Raw genomic sequence first — 17,986 nt, 5'->3', positions numbered from 1 at the left:
ACATTTGAAAAATCCATAATTTAATAAACCACCAAGAAAAGTAACATTGCAACAATGCACACTACGAACCGATCGCTGTAAACAGAAGTGAAAACAGAAACAAGCCCAGTGCATTCTTTAACTGCCTTCTCTGCCTTAAGTGTCCAGCCCCATTTCGCTCTCTCTCTCCCGCACCTGTGTGTCTCTCTCTTGCGCGCCTGTGTGTGTGTGTCTCTCTCTCGTGTGCCAGTGTGTGTGTCTCTCTCTCTCTCAGGCATGTGTGTGTGTGTGTGTGTCTCTCTCGTGCGCCTGTGTGTGTGTGTGTCTCTCATGCCTGTGTGTGTGTGTCTCTCTCGCACCTGTGTGTGTGTGTGTGTCTCTCTCTCGTGCCTCTGTGTGTGTGTGTGTCTCTCTCGCGTGCCTGTGTGTGTGTGTGTCTCTCACGTGTGCCAGTGTGTGTGTCTCTCTCTCTCTCAGGCATGTGTGTGTGTGTGTGTGTCTCTCTCATGCCTGTGTGTGTGTGTCTCTCTCGCACCTGTGTGTGTGTGTGTGTCTCTCTCTCGTGCCTCTGTGTGTGTGTGTGTGTCTCTCTCGCGCGCCTGTGTGTGTGTGTGTCTCTCTCGCGCACCTGTGTGTGTGTGTGTCTCTCTTGCGCACCTGTGTGTGTGTGTGTGTGTGTGTGTGTGTGTGTCTCTCGCGCGCCTGTGTGTGTGTGTGTGTGTGTGTGTGTGTCTCTCTCATGCCTGTGTGTGTGTGTCTCTCTCGCACCTGTGTGTGTGTGTCTCTCTCTCTCGTGCCTCTGTGTGTGTGTGTGTGTCTCTCTCGCGCGCCTGTGTGTGTGTGTGTCTCTCTCGTGCGCCTGTGTGTGTGTCTCTCTCGCGCACCTGTGTGTGTGTGTGTCTCTCTCGCGCACCTGTGTGTGTGTGTGTCTCTCTCTCGCGCGCCTGTGTGTGTGTGTGTGTCTCTCTCGCGCATGCCTGTGTGTGTGTGTGTCTCTCTTGTGCCTGTGTGTGTGTGTGTCTCTCTCTCGCGCCTGTGTGTGTCTCTCTCTCTCTCTCTCGCGCCTGTGTGTGTGGGTGTGTGTGTGGGTGTGTGTGTGTCTCTCTCTCGCGCCTGTGTGTGTGTGTCTCTCTCGCGCCTGTGTGTGTGTGTGTCTCCCTCACACACCTGTGTGTGTGTGTCTCTCTCTCGTGCACCTGTGTGTGTGTGTGTCTCTCTCTTGCTGCACAGGGAATGCACAGGGAGTGACTGAACACGTGCAGAAATCATCGGCGCACACAAACCGAAAGGAAACTGGCTTGTTCGTATACCGAGTGTGTGGTCGTGAACAAATGCAAAAGTTTGGCGAACTTTTTGGTCATAAACCGATTTGTACGCGTTCAGAAACGTTTGTGAACCGAGGTTCCACTGTATTTGTGTTTGTTACATTTTTAATGGGCTCCCACAACCCCATGTTGGTTTTTATGTATACCCCTTTTTGAGGTTTTTTTGTTGTTGGTTGCTATGTGGTTCCTAACTAAGGTCCACCAGAAGTATACGCCAGTTGACATCACAGGTCAAAGTTATAAAGGTCAATGTCCTGGCCTCCAAGATTGGATTCTCCCAATACTTTTGTGTTGATTATTTGTTGTTTCTGACATTTTGGTGACAAATATTTTTGCCCTGCTTTTTGACAACGATCTAAGATTTACAATTTAGAATTTTTAATATTCATTACAAATATTACATCTCGCTTGAATGGATCCTGAGCATCTTGCCCACTATGCCTTACAAGGCTAAATGTTCAGAAAACAGGTTGCTGGTATCCATGCATCTGTCTTGTGTCCTACATGTCTTATTGTACCTCTCATGTTGCAGAGATACAACCCTTGCCCAGAGTGCAAGGTGGGAAACTCCCTAGAAAGGGCACCAGTCGTTCACAGGGCACACTGGCATACTGACAGTGTTGAGGAATATTACTTTTAAATTTAATTTAGTTACATTACACAAAAATAAGTTCATTTGTTATATACTGCATTTTTACAAGTACTTGGGGGTCCACATCAGTTACAGGTTGGACTGGTCTCAGACCACAATAGAACTACTGTTTGTAAGAAAGGGCAGAGCAGACTCTTTTTCCTCAGGAGACTTCGTTCCTTTAATGTGGGAAGTGACATCCTTCACAACGTCTTTAACTCCTTGATAGCCAGTGCAGTATTTTACACTGCGGTGTGCTGGTCTGGTAACATCACTTCAAGAGAGGCCTACCAAGTCAACGAGGCAGAGCTGAGAATAAGCGTCCATAGTAACACAGTAACACATATCTGTTTTTTAAGTAGCACAGGTATCTTTACTTCAATACAATAAGTACTGCATTAGCTTTTTCTTAACTTTAGAAAGTAATCTGACTACATGACGCACGTTACTCTTAATGTAATCCCTTCAACACTGCATACTTAAAATTGCAGTTATTTCTGTTCTATTTATTACTTCAATTGGATTTCTTCTGCAGTGCTGTACAATAAAACCCAACATATCAGACACACAATAACCAAAGGGTAAAAGAAACAGAAACACATAAACACGTAAGAGCTGAAGAAATTCATAATAAAAAGTACACAGATAGTCAACATATCATACTGGGTTAAAGGCCAGGGAGTAAAAGTGTGTTTTTAAATAGGATTTAAAGACAGCAAGTAAATGAGCCTGCCTAACGTGAAATGGCAAATCGTTCCAAAGATTTGGAGCTGCAACTGAAAAAGCCCATTCACCTCGGAGTTTGGGTTCGGTTACTTGGCTAGGCATTGTCTGCATGTTCACCAAATGTCTGCTACGGTTTTTTTCCTTGTGTGTGCAGGTTCGGTTAATTGGTGCCTTTAAATGAATGCTGTTGGTCTATGGCTGTAAACTGCGCCTGATGACCTTGTTCAAAGAGGTTAGATGCTCCTGTGCAGCATACACGTTAATGGCAATTGTTATGATATGAAAAGTTACATATACTGTAAGGTCAATCAGTCTAGCATTCCTGTCCTACCTGTCTTTGAAATATTTTTCAGAAAGTGACATCCTCTGATACTGAATTTTCTCTCGTGGTACTTCCCTTTGAGATTTGTGGTAATTTTGTTTTTATTATTATGTCTATTATGCCCTGTGTAAAATTCTTTATTTAAACCGAAAAGTGATATGACTGTGCTTCGGTCAGTCCTTCATTGTTCTTGATTTTATAGAGCACATTTCATGACAATATCACTGTATAGGACTATTATGAGCATACACCAGCAGTACATTTCAGCCCACAGTATGCACTTTACTGAATGTTTACATTATGTGACCTCTGACCTCCTGGCTCTGAAATTATTATTGAACTGACTCTCTTATTATGTGGTTTTGAATCATGTGGTTCGGAATGAATTTTAATCTTAATGCTGAAAGGCAAACAAAAAATAAATTGTCTCTTATGGAAGAGTAATTATGTTCCAGAGGAATCCAAAACTATAAGACTTCTAATAAGTTTGGGCTTCCCAGTTATAATAACTCCCTTGTCTGGTCCGTGAAAGAAAGGCATTTTTATCTGAGCCATCGTTAAAAGACTGTAGAACCTCCATTCTGCACTTGTAAAGACTTCAGCTGTTGCTGCATTTTACAGACAAAAAACTAAATATTTTCTACTGAATGCAATCAGGTGGCGTAGTGGTAGTGCTGCTGCTGCTGCCTTGCAGTAAAGAGATCAGGATTTGCGTCCCATGGTCCTCTCTGTGTGGAATTTGCACTGGAATTGTTCTCCCAGTGTCTGCGTGGGTTTCCTCCCACAGTCCAAAGACATGTAGGTTAGGTGAATTTATGATCCTAATTTGGCCCTGGTGTGAGCTTGGTGTGTGTGTTTGTGTGCCCTGCAATGGACTGGCACCCTGCCCAGGGTTTGTTCTCTGCCTTGTGCCCTATGCTAGCTGGGACAGGCTCCAGCAGACACCCTGTTCAGGACAGAGTGGGTTGAAAAATGTCTTAAATGTACTGTGACAAAAACATAAATCAATGATTATTCAGTCTGTTCAGATACATGAAAAGTGCAGAAATAATCATAAATACTGTTCCAAGAAAGATCTTCTTATGCTTAATTTACTTTTCCCAAAAAAAAACAATAAATGCTGAAGTATCTGAAAGAACCTGAACATTACATTATTTCTTACTGAGATAAAACATACAGTTCATATAGTTGGAAATAAGAGCGTCAGGGACAGCATTGCTGATGGGGTAAGCCTTTTTCTTCATTGTTTGTCATCACCATATTTTTTGTTTTACTCCATCAGGCTACTCATAGACAGACAAACCACACTCAGAAGGTCACTTTGCCTGTTGGACAAACATTGAAGTGGAGGATGCAATTATCTGTTTGCTCCACAAGGCTTATTCTCACCTGGACAAAGCTGGTAATACTGTGAGGATTTTTTGATTTCTCCAGTGCCTTCAATATCATCCAGCCATCCCCATTAAGGTGTAAACTCAGAGATATGCAGGTGGATGATCCCATGGTGTCCTAGATAATGGACTATCTGTCAAGCAGACTGCAGTTTGTGAGGCTCAAGGACTGTGTTTCTGATATGAAGGTGAGCGACACTGGAGCACCACAAGGAACAGTCCTGTCTACTTTTCTTTTCTACACTGTGGTGTGCTGGGCTGGTAACATCACTTCAAGAGAGGGCCAAGAGAGGCCCACTGAATCAATAAGCTAATTAAAAGGGCAGGCTCAGTTATGGGATGCACTCTGGACACCCTGGAGGTTGGAGTGAAGGAGAAAATTTAAACAAAACTGAATGCCTTTATGGACAATGCAGCACATCCCCTCTCTGACACACTAACATTTAGGACTTTTCAGCCAAAGAATTATTCAGAAGAAATGTTTACAAGAAACTTTATCTCGTACGGACATGAAAATATCTCGTATGAACGTGAAAATATCTCATAAGTACGTAAAAGTATTTCATATGTACGTGAAAACATTTTGTACATACGCGAAAGTATCCCGTACGTACACAAAAAATCACATACATACGTGAAAGTATCCCGTACATATGAGATATTTTCAAGTACGTATACAAGAAAAGGGTTATCCCATAATTTTTTTCACTGTGCAGTTCAGAGCTTCTGTACAAACTACATGTGATTTATGTGAAATTTTTCACTGTTTTAATTACTGTACTGGGATTGACCAGCCTAGCCAAAGAAATCATAATATCTCTGTTACGATACAGTCAGAGTTTTCCACAGGCTTGCATTCATTTGTTGCTTTGTCATTTTTGAGTTATCATTTGTCATATTTTGATATTATTTCTATTAGATTTGCTTATTATTTGTTACTTGTATTCGGTTCCTGGAAATGTGTCTGTTCCTTGTGCTCTGTGAAGAGGTGGGTCACCCTGATAATCACAACTCCTGAGACGTCCCTCTGGCTATTTAAGGGAGAAGAAAGAGGATCTCAGGAGTGGTGCATTGAGTTTAACAACGTCGATTGTAAGTCTTGTTGCACTGCTTTGGATTTCCGGGTTTTAATTTCTTTTGCTCTGTTCAGCGGCTTCAGCCTTGGATTGCTTATTAGATCTTGATTGCTTTTGATTACCTTTATGGGAACTTCCTTTTGCCCTTTTGACATTTTTGTTATATTTCCTAGTTTTAGAATAAATATTTTCAGTTTTGGCAGGCTATATTTTTCCAGGACCTTGAAAGGCGTTTTTGTAAAGTTTAGCTTTTTCTCTCAATTTGTAACTTTTAAAGCACGTGCCACCTGATAGGCCTGTTTAGGCCGCAGTTGGCAGATAGCAGTTTGGGGACTTGAAGCTTTGAAGTGATCCCTTTCTGGGCAGGTTAGTGAAGGATCTGGCCTGCTTTTGTGGAAATTTTTGGAGGTCTCATACCCCTTCCACAATGTTTGTGACTTTTTAACATAACAATTTCACACTTAAAGCTTGTCTTTTTTTATCTAGCTTGGCTTTTTATTCCTGAAATATGCATGATGAAAATAGCTTATAGCTTTCTCCAAATGTAACTGTAGATGGGAAATGACTTAAAGATGATATTCAAATTGTAATGATCCACAGTGCTCTAATTGTCTGTTTTTTACTACTGCATGGTATTTATTTGAAACTGACAAGTCTGCAGGACTGAAGAATCTTTAATTTATTAATCATTTTTGCTTTAATAAGGTTCCTTAAGGTAGAAAGAGCTTTTGGAGTTGGGTTGTGTATTACACCAGGAGTAGTGAAAGCAAAACAGTTTAAAGCTATCTTAATTTCTTACATATTGTAGTTAAATAGTGGAGGCTAAAGGTAGCTATTCACAAACTCTAAATGGCTGCATTATATTGAAAATACAAAGACAAGTTAGAAGCATTGGGGCACTTTGATGAGCCCAGTATATTTTTAGGAAAAAATACAAAATGAAAAAAAAGAAAAAGACCAGTTTAACAAGCGCTATGCCTTCAGGCTGAGGAGATGTGGTGTAGGAGGTGCTTGTGTGGGATCCAGTCAGGAAGTGGTGGGTCCAGGAGGGCGTTTGACGGAATTGATATCAGAGGTGGGATGAGGTGGTCAATCTCTCATTCTGAAGAGGGAGGAGAAGAAAAGACATTAGGCAATAGCGCCAGCCACTGGTCTGCAGGAGAATTACAATCATCAGAGTCCTGCAACATCCCAGAAATACACAAATGTGTGACAACTGTTTAGACCAAGCTTTTTTTCCAAAACACTTTACATGTGTAGTTAATTTAAATACAGTATGTTTTTTATCAGGATATTTACTTTTACACAGCTACTTCTATATCTTTTTCTATTCAGTCTTTGACATTCATACTTTGTGACATGTTCCTCTGATCTACTGTCTACCCTTCATATCTAAAGTCGAGAAGTGACACACTGAATGCTGTTATTACAAGGAAATTTTAACCTTCTTTGTTTTTTAGAGGCAGCTGATGAAGAGTGGCACACAATTGTTTCATATTAGTTTACTCCTATACAGTGGCGTAGCTCGAGTTCGCGCCACTCGGGGCGGGGCGGGGCTTCAATTTACCGCCCTCCAACGTATTTGAATATGTTAACTTATTTAAATAGAAAATTAAAATGACGTATTGAGAAAAATTAAGATACATTTTTCTTAGATTTATTTATATATAGAGAAACAGCAATATTTTTTTCACATATAATTATTTATAAGCATCAAATAGACAAGAATATAGTGCAGACACACTGATAAGCCGTGTTCTGATTATTAGTTTAATATAATTACGCTGCGAAAACCAGAACCGGTGTGGTGTACAAGTGATAGGTGGGGATGAGCAAGAACGCATTCGGATTGTTAACGAAACGAAATTATACATTGTGAATTAGTTGTTTATCTTCCTAGAAACTATTATTGGTGTAATGTTTCTGTTTATTTTTGTTATTGCCTCATAAATTTTAACTGCCGTGTCTGATGCCATCACAGAAGGACCGTCTGAAAATGATTTTTGAAGCATTTGTAGATGAAAATCAGAGAATTTGACTTTTTTTCTCATGAGTGATATTTTTCTAAACCCTGCTGCTTACATTTGAAGTGTTCTGAGCCTTTTGGCCAATAATGCCGCCCCCAAAAATGTGCCGCCCGGGGTGGACCGCCCCCAGCTACTCCACTGTTCCTATACTAGCTGTGTAAGTCCGTGCTGCAAAAAGCGTGGGGTCCTAGAAACTATTGAAATTGTCAGAAAAAAACTGAAATGTAGAGGTGTCAAGTAATTGAAAGAAACTACTCTGGGCATCTCTCTCTTAGGAGATTCCATTTTGCCGACGTGCTCTCATCGCTTGTGTATTAGCAGTTGGAGGAAAAGTAAAAGGGATACCGTTTTAGCAATGTTAGCGGCTAAGTGACTTCATCTTTCTTCGAAGGTTTCCTTTTGCTGACATGCTGGCCTCACTTGTGTTATTAGCGGCCAAGCGAGTTTTCTGTTTCCTCAAATGTGGAGCCCTTACTCACTCCACCTCTCACTTTCGGGCCAGACAGACAGACACACACTTCCACATGTAGACGTTTATTATGTAGATAAGGCTTTTCATTACATATAGGGTCAAAGTACTAACACACAATTAAATAAGTAAACTCACACCTTAATTTAAGACAACCAATAAAACAGAAATGGATCTCATTAGAATAAATATAAATGTAGCATGACGTTCTCAGACTTGCTTAATTCTAATCAAAGCCACAGGGACCTGGAGGCTCTCCTGGGCAAGCATGGAGTTCAAGACACAAACAAGCCCTGGACTCCATTTAGAGGATCTCTTATTTGGAATATAAATGATGTCTCTAACCTCCTCCATTCCATCTTTTTATTCTTGAATCATGTATCACTAACCACATGGGGTTTTTCTTTAGCTTCCTGTTCATATTCATAGTTTACCTCCTTAGCATAAGCAACACAACTAGTTTACTTGCTCTTCTTCCTCCTTTTCCTCCTCCTGTTTATGTACTGTGATGTTCAGTGCATTTCCACTTTCCATTTTGGCAACATCTCCACAAATTTTAATGTATTTTGTCTACTCTGTATTAGTTTCACTGTACAGTATGTGCAGCTTGCACTTCACTTCATATGCCATGAGTATGTGCTCTACTATTATACTATACTTCATAAAAATTCTGTAACAACCCAGGGTTACAAGGATGGAATGAATGGTTTTAGCACTTACAGGAAAACTGCTCATAGTTAGCCCTGAAAAGGGCCATTGGTTTTTACTTCATCCTCCCCTCCTGGTCGCCTAATCATTCTACTGCTCCATGTGCCCCCGACTGCTTCATCCCAGTGCCTATGCATACTCGCTACGAGCCTCACTTCATTTCCCTCACCTACACCCAGAGTCAGAAGCCACCCACATGTGACACTTTCCCCCAGCTCCTTGACTTGACCAAAGGCTCTGGTCTAACTTTTTGGTGGCCATGTACCGTGCTCTTGAATTGCTGTGTCTGCATGCCAGTCCCAATTCCATGCTTGCAGAAGCTACTTTTATGGCCGACTTCTCCATGTATCCCTTTCTAATCTGACAGTTCATGGCTATCTAAGGAGCATGACCCCCCCAGGTCTGGATTCAGGGAATTTACAATTCATTTAGGTTCAGTTCCGGTCCTGAACACATTCTGGGTGGTTAATTGTTCGTTCACCTCATAGATTTTTGTCCAGATTTATCTGTTTTCTATTTATACCCCAAAGAGACACATGTAAATTGCTGATTTCGAAAGTGACTTGGTTCGCACAGGTATGCCCTGATATACAGTAACTGGCGTACTGTCAGGTTTTTTCTCTTGCCTGGTGATGGATGGTGTCAGGATAAACCCCAACTTTTAAGGACTCTATAGCAGAAAAAGTGAGATCTGAAAATAAAAAAATATAAAAGTTATGTAGTATTAAGCCATTACTTGTTTCAAAGTACTGGGCCATAGCCTGGTGAAGTGAGCCATAAATTTAGAAGACTTCTGAAGATGAAGAGAGCCCTGGATGAGATGGATTACCAAGTGGGGCTTTAGTGTTAGTTTTCAAAAAGCATTAGCCAGCCCTGGATGGGACAACTGTCCATCTCAGGGAACACTCACTCAAATTTTAAAAGATCTTGAGAAGTTAGATTCCTTTTACATTTACAACAGGACACAGAGAGTATATTCTGGAAGGTCAAAGACAGAAAAGTAATGGTGCCTTGAAAACATGTTACTTTTGCTTTTAAGGAACTAATTTTAATCTTTTTAACATTTTTAAATCACTTTATTGTAGGTATTTTAAAACATTAGTGCTGAGAATAACACTGTAAACACATTCATTATTTCCCCATATTTATCTTTAACATAGATAAGCTGTTGGAGATGTTGCTCCAGGGCTCCAGTGTCTGTCTTCTAATGTATGAATCAAAAGAACACAGATTTCATCATGCAATGAACAGCCAGTTAGTAATCCTCTAATTTCTACACAGCTCTTTTGGAGATGAAGTATACAAAATGGGTGTCAGATTGAATTGATTCAATGATCTGCCAGCAATCCCTGGAGAAAGATTGGGACTTTTCAATCACGGTTCCCCTGTGTTTTTATAAGATAATGTTAGAAGTTCAGTCCCATTAATTTCTGAGGACAATCCTAAATCCATTTGTAATAGCTTTAATTGATTTTCAATAAATTTAAACAACCATGTGTCTGTCCAGGCGTGCACAGGTTTCCTAATGTATATATCTTTCTAGACAGCTGCTGCCATTTCATGGCTACTGGATATTGTGGTTTAGCAGACGGGGTCATTTCTGGTACTTACTTGGGCACTGCTGTATGGTATAAACTGGGAGTAAAGTAGGAGTGGGCATTGGCCAGAAATGTTGGCAATAAAATAGATAATAAGGAAATTGTGCTTAACCTTTTAAGCTCCAATCCATCTACTAAGGTGGCATGGTCTCGCTGAAATTGCAAAATGGATGAAAGAACACCACCTTCAACTCAACCTGGCAAAGAAGGACCTTCTTGTTATCCCAGCTTGTCCGTCCATTTAGGTCCTCTTCTCTGTTCAACTTGGCTCAATATCCCTAACACCTGCCAGGTCATCATGCAGCCTGTGGTGGTGATTGATGACCAGCTATCCTTCATGTTGTAGTGGTCCGGTGCCGCTAAGGTTCACACCAATGATAAGACGGTGATTTATTTATTTTATCAGTGGGGATTCGAGGAACGCACTCCAGCCTTGATCCAACCCGCAAACACTCACAGGCAGAGACACGAAACCAACAAATTCATAAATAATACTGTATATTCGATGGAAAACCAGACAAACCTCTCCTTTGCCGTACGGTGATGCAATTTTAACATAACAATGAACCACAACAATAAACACTCACGTTAATATCCTTTGACAGTCCAAAGCAGTAAAAGAGGAAGAAATGGTTGAAGATGACAATCCCAAGAACAGCTTCCTTAATAAATGAGTGAAACAGTCCTACCGGTAGTCCTGAGCGGTGAGGGGTGAGATTTGCAGGAGCGCTCCTTTTGAAGACACACGATGACTAATCCACCACTATACACACGACAGGCAGGCACGAGACAGTTCATTCATCCTAACCGGAAACGATCCAGGGCACAATTGACATTTTCAGAAGACACATTGGACAGGATACACAAAAACACCAAAATCTTGTTGCTCCACTGGACCCCCTTTTCAACTTTCCCACTGACCTTCCTCGTCCCCAGCAGCCCCTGCTCCTGATTCCATCATCCAATGAGGGAGATCCCCTTTGGGTTACTGGGAAATGGAATTCTTACCGTGGTAGCACTGCTACAATATTATTAAGATCTCTCACTGTTACAGATTGACTTTGTACAATATTTGCAAGGTCAGTCAATATCTGACAAAGTATGCAGCACAACCCCTGGTCCAGGCTTTGATCCTGTCACGTCTGGACTACTGCAACTCTCTGCTCGCAGGAGCACCAGTATGTGACACCACACTGCTGCAGATATTCTGATTTATCTTTTTACACTGCACAAACATGACATGTAGCTATTTTGTCTTTTTATTTCAAAGTTTAATAAATATTGTTTTTGCTTTGTACTCATTTTCCTTTTAAACCATTACATTCAAAAAAGAAATAGTAGCATGATTCTGCAGAAAAACAAACAACCCCACACAAAAAAGATTTGGTGGAAAGCACATATAACTAAATGAGAGCAAATTCTGTCTTGACACCTTAAGTGGCTATTCAGTGAGCAAAAATGTGAGAAACAGATCTTTAACAATAAAAATGCATTAGTAAAATAGCACAGTGTCCATGGAGGTTTACACCTAGAGAATACAAGAATATTTTCCATGACCTCGATAAAATAAAAAAGAAGCAAAGTAAAAATTTCTTTGAACATAAATGAACAAAATCTCCCTTTATTCTGTTTCTCTTAATCAGTATAAATTTATTTAATCTTACAGAATGTTTCATTTATCAGCCTATATTGTTTATTGGTAGTAACTAAAAATGTGGTTTAAGTAACGTCTTTTTGTAAATAGCTGTAAGATAATAATCTTCTATTTTGTCACAAGTGAGTGTGCATTTCTTTTGACTCAACAGCGTGTTTTGCTGTGTATCCCATTTTGACTTCTGTTTGATACAAAGATACAAATTCTGTGGTAGGAGTGTTGATCTTTGGGACTGTTCTTTAAATGCAATTCAGACACCCTGGCATGGTAAAAAGACTAAACTGCAGCAAAGATTTATTTTCTTATTTATTTAAATGATAATTAATGAGTTCTCTTTCTTCCAGATAAATGTCTTTTTCCTTCTAAAACAGAGACACAGTGGATTCAGGATTCAGCAAGTATTCAGGCCCCTTCACTTTCTGTTGTAAATGTAATTTTAAATGGATAAATGTGTCATTTTTTATCCCATCAGTCTACACTTAATATAAAAACATGTTTTAAGAAATGTTTGCAAATTTATTTAAAATCAAAAACTAAAATCTCTAAATGAGATATTCAGGTTGTTTGCTGGTACACCAGTTGTGGTCGGGTGCATCCTGTTTGCTTTAATTCTTCTTGAGATGTTTGTAGAACTTGATTGGAGTCCAGTGGCAAAATGAATTGATTGGACATCATTTAAAAAGGCACACACATTTGTGTATATAAAGTCCCACAATTCACACTGCATGTTTGCGTAGTGGAGAGCAGGTACAATCGTGGGGCTCCCCTGGCAGCCCCCACGGAACCCAATAGGGCTGTGCCAAACTCCAACTCCCATGGAGCCCTGTGGGAATCTGAGGCGCTGCTGCATCCCAGGGGGGACTGCCATCTATCGCTCCGGGGGAGGCAGTGCCGCAATATATTTTCTTTTGACAACTGTTCTTTTTTTGCCCTTTTTTTCTTATTTTTTTTTGCACTTTAATTTTTAACCCATTGTACAAACTATATATTCACTTATTTTTGTTTTTTGTTGTAAATATATTCTAGAAGGTCTGTGATTGCTGTTGAGTGCATGGCACTAGATTTGTATTGTTTTCTGACACCTGTGTAATACAAACTAAGTGCTTGTTGAACACATCTTGGTCCACTACTGATCCATTTGGTTATGTCTACAGATGTCCAGAGTCTGAGCCTGTGCAAGGGTGCAGCACACGGGGCATCACATTCTCAAATGGTAAACCTGCAGAACATCAGACTTCATAATGTGGGCCGGCATCTTTTATGAGAATTATTTGCCTCTGCTTTCTGCTGGGGGCATCCATACAATAAGGAGAGCCTGTTATCTGTCATACAACCTTAATCTGAATTGGACAGATAGAAGGAAAGTCAAGATATTTGACTATATAAAATAAAAGTAAAAATTAGAAATAGGATTTGGACTCGTATCAAAGGAGAAATCAGCATGCACAGTTACACTCTAAAGAATAACTGAGCTTGTTGGTATAGAAAGTTTTTTGCATACTTTGAAAATTGTATTATAAAAACCACCAGTGCTTTCTTATATTTAACACTTTGATTTCTATTTTTGAACTATTATTCCTTTATTAATATTTCTAACTGTTCATTGAGTAAGAGCAGAGATTTTAAAAGTGCACAAATCTCCTGGATGTGCTCCCTCAACAGGACCTTCACGGTTTTAACTGAAGTTTAGCATACCCAGTGTGTGAAGCTTCAGGGTAGCCAATGAGTAAGCAGGACTCCTGACCAATGAATGAGGAGGAGGAGGCGGGTCTTTAATTCAAAGGCTCATTCCTATTTGAGTGCACATCACTATTGTGCACAAGTGGTTTTTGAAACAATAGTTCAGCAAAAATTGGACACCCTTTATTTGGATTATGTGACATGGGTACTCTGAGATTATTTAATGACCACCTTGTGTACTGTTATTCAAGTTGGGTTCCCATTAAATTCCATTATATCAAGAATGTTTTTATCTTTGTTCTCCATGAAAACATGAGAGTAAGCATTTTTCTTGGACATCACTACAAAAATGGGGTGAGTAACAAATGCAAAAATTATCCTTTTGGAGTGGAATATTCCTTTAAGGGTCTGTCAGCATGCAGAATTTTGAAGATATGAGTAAATCTGTATTTTGGTGGACATGGGAATTATTAGATCCACCATTGGCTATGGAAATAAGCAACTATTGAGCTTTAAAGGCCAACTGAATGTAGGGTTAGGAGGTGACCTAGGTGAAAGGTCACTGGTGAGGAGCAGGAACAAAGGCTAGAAATTGATAGGAAGAGAAGGAAAGAGAGATGGAAAGTTGGTGAGCCAGTGCACCAGGCAACAAGGAAAAAAGTCTCATTTGAGAAAGCGGCCTTTATTATTTGTTTTAATGCCCTCCATTCGGTATTTGTATGCATACCTCCTTGGTGTGTTTGATATCTTTGAGCATTATGGGTCCTAAGTGGTCCTCTCATATAGCAGCCACAAAATGTCAGTGCACTGTAGGATTTAACATTTCAATTCTTTTTATCAAATTGTGAAATTAGTGTTCACAGTAAGACGGGAAATCTGTTTTAAATATGTTATGCATATGAATAAATATGTTTGTCAGGACACAATCCTGCAACTGTAACATCATTTTAAATGATTTTGTAAGGAATGCTTGGTTGCGTGACATATTTCAAGCATTTCATGTTTAGCCTTTCAGGAAGCACGGTCAGGTTTCCTATAATGTAGTAAGTCAGTTCAATTTACACACTGGTCAGAACTTTAGATACCTTTGAATGCCAGAGGGGTTAGAAGAGCAGCTTGGCTCAAATGTAAAATCCTGAATATAATTTTTTAGTATGGGCAGAAGCACAAGGGAAAAGTAGCGCTGTCCTGCCATACTGCCACTCTGCTGCTGTAACACCAACCTGCATTATTATTTCAGTTTGAATACTTTGCTGAATTGTACTGATTTCATTGTTCTGATGCCTGCTATAACCCAAGGATCGTGCATACTCTACAATAACACTCTTTGAAGGTTGTGCTGCCCTGAGGTGGAACTTTTTGCACAGTTTGGAAGTGAAGGAAACCCCAAAAGGAGGGAGACAGAGATAGTGGTGAAGATGGGATGGGTTCAGATTTAAATGTATTGTCGTGTGTACACAGCACAATGAAATGCCTACTTGCATGTCTTCCCACAGACTAGGGATAGTTGGAAAATATCAATGACAGACAATGCTGTTGGCAAAAAATGCAATAAAACATATTCAATGCACCATCAAATGATTTATACAAAACACACCCATGCTGTTACATTAGAAGTGATAAGTTAATGACCAGGGCATAAAGGTGTCCCCAAATCTAGTGGTGTGAGTGCTAATTGGTTGGCAGAAACTGAGTGGTACTTTGCAACGACAGATGAAGACTTTAGTAATAATGTTTGCCATTTTAAGAAAGTTGCTGGTATGTGGACACACTCTGAACAGAAACTAGTAACATTCTAAGGGACCCTCTGCAGTGCTTTGCAGATCTCAACTGACCAGGCGCCATACAAAGATGGAATGCACGCCAGAGAGGATGGACTTCACTGTGTTCCTCTAGAAGTTGATGAGCATAGTGAAGACATTTGGGCTTTCCTCAGATATCTGATGAAGTAAAGATCCTAGAGAGCATCTCAGATGATGTTCTGTGTTCACTTTAAATCGGCAGTGATGGTGATGCTAAGAAATTTAAAGCTGATGACTCTCTACACAGCAATGTAAATGGGACCATAGTCTGCCTCCAGGTCCTGAGGTCTCTGACCAGCATCTTGGTTCTACTCACATTAAGTGAAAAATTGTTATCCTGGCACCACTTTTCAAAAGTCGAATCCCTTCTGCGTGCGCCTAATCATCATTGTTTGTGACATGGGCGACAATGCTGGTGACATCAACAAATTTAATGATGGAGATGAAACTATGTGTCATCACACAGTCAGAGGAGAACAACAGGGGGCTCAGCACACCACCCTTTGGAGTGACTGTGATGGAGATCAATATGGTGGTAGGGCCAATCCACATATGTTGGGGTCTGCCAGGGCCATCTTAACGCATGGGCACGCTGGGCAGTTGGCAGGGAAACCCATGAGCATAGGGGCCCCATGCTAATCTATGTATGTTGTGGCTTGTTGAATGGTTGTGTAGGAAGGGGCTCAGTGCACTGCTTTCCTCGGGGGCCTATAATGCTGTTAAGACAGCCCTGGGGACTGCTAGTTAGGAAATCCAAAATCCAGTTGCAATGGGTGGCATTGGGTTCCAAGTGAGATATCTTGGTGATGGAAGAAGAGTTTTAAATGCTGAGCTGTAGTCTGTAAAAAGTACTTTGGTATAGCAGGTGTTTATCATTGAGGTTTGCCAGGATGGTTTGAAGTGCAACAAATGTGATAACCTCTGTGGAACTCTTGTGATGCTATGCAAACTTAGAGGCAGATTCATATTAATATGACCATTAATATGTCCTATTATTTCATCTCTTTTAAACTTATTGTCCACATCTCCATTCTGTAAAACACTTTGCTCCACACTCATGTCTTAACCATCTTTTTCTCTTCATTATTACTAACACAACCACCTAATGATTTTTGTAAAATGCGTTATTCCCAGTAATTTTCTTTTGCTTTCTTGATGACAATTGTGGTCTTCTGTGATTATGTTTCTGAGTGACCTTTCAGTATTTTCTCTGTACAAACTTCCTCGTTCTTCCTTATCTTGCTCAGTACCATCATATTTGTTTTTGTGATGTCAATTTTCATGCCATCATTTGTTGATCCCCAGTGCAAGTTTGTGAACTTGGCTCAGTGTTTTCTAGCATTGCATGATGATCAGCAAACCTTTCTTTCAATCCTCTATAATTTCTATTGCTTCCCTCCCTAGCAATTTTGTATACTATAGATTTGATTAGACATCTCTACTTTGCCCCTTCCCTATCTGTCTTGGCTATTACTGTCCTCCAAATCTCATTCTGACTGGCTGATTCATATATTGATTTCCTATCGAACTTCAGTCTCTTTAACATGTAAGTGCTTTTATCAATATGTTTTGTTTAAGTTCATCAATTGCTATCCCTCAATCCATTAAGCAGACGAAATTGTGAGAAACACATTTCTCTTACTATGCCAGGGTTTTTCCCCCCTTTCTAGAACAATACTGATCATCTCCAATGCATATGACATCCCTCTCTGGTTATAGGCTTCAGGCCTATAATGAGCAAACTAATAGTTATTTAATTTCCTACAATCCGATGCATTGAGCTTTTTCTTGAATAGGATCCGCCTGAAGTCTCCCAGCCACTCTCCAATGGAGTGGGTATTCTAATGAAGTCTTTCCAAAAGCTTAAAAAAGATTATTGCTGGAACATAAGATGATTATTGTCAGATTGAAAACAGGACCAAGAGGTAGTTAAAAAGACAGAGACATAGTCAAAAAATCATGTGATCAAAAACTGGAGACAGAAAGCAAGGGGCAAGACAAGAAAAAAGAAGTCATGGACAAAAGCAAAGTCGAGAGGAGAAGCACAGCCCTAGCAGTAAGGCCTACTCGAAAGGGAAACTAACTGCCGCTAAAGAGAACGGACTTCTTTGAAGTGAATCCATCAAGGGATAAAGCATACTGAGGACACCACGTATAATAAATACAATCACATTTGTCATGGGTATGATCATTTGACACCTTCACAAGTGGAAAGAAAACAAGACGTGAGCAAAAACAAAATTTGCCAAATCAAATCTAAATAGAAATAAACCATAGAAATGGAATCTGTGGGTGAAAAACAAAAGCAAAAATATGTTTATAAAAACACATTCATGTAACAGTCACGATACATTACTGGGTCATTTTGTCTTGGTGTTGTTTAGTTCTTTCAGGTTTATTTATTGATTTATTTTTTTTTGCTTAACCTTCAGTTAAGAGTTAGGACTGGCGTTTCCTCCTTATCTATCTTTTTCTTGGTCCTCTTGTCAGTTTTCTTTCCTATAAAGTTCTTTGACATCTTCTTTCCATTGTAACTTTACATCTTCCACCACATGACCTATCAGATTCCGTCAACCTTTCTCGACTTCCTCTAATCTT

The sequence above is a fragment of the Erpetoichthys calabaricus genome, chromosome 3 (assembly GCF_900747795.2).
Source record: "Erpetoichthys calabaricus chromosome 3, fErpCal1.3, whole genome shotgun sequence".
Taxonomy (NCBI): Eukaryota; Metazoa; Chordata; class Cladistia; order Polypteriformes; family Polypteridae; genus Erpetoichthys; species Erpetoichthys calabaricus.
Note: the sequence above shows the minus strand (reverse complement) of the source record.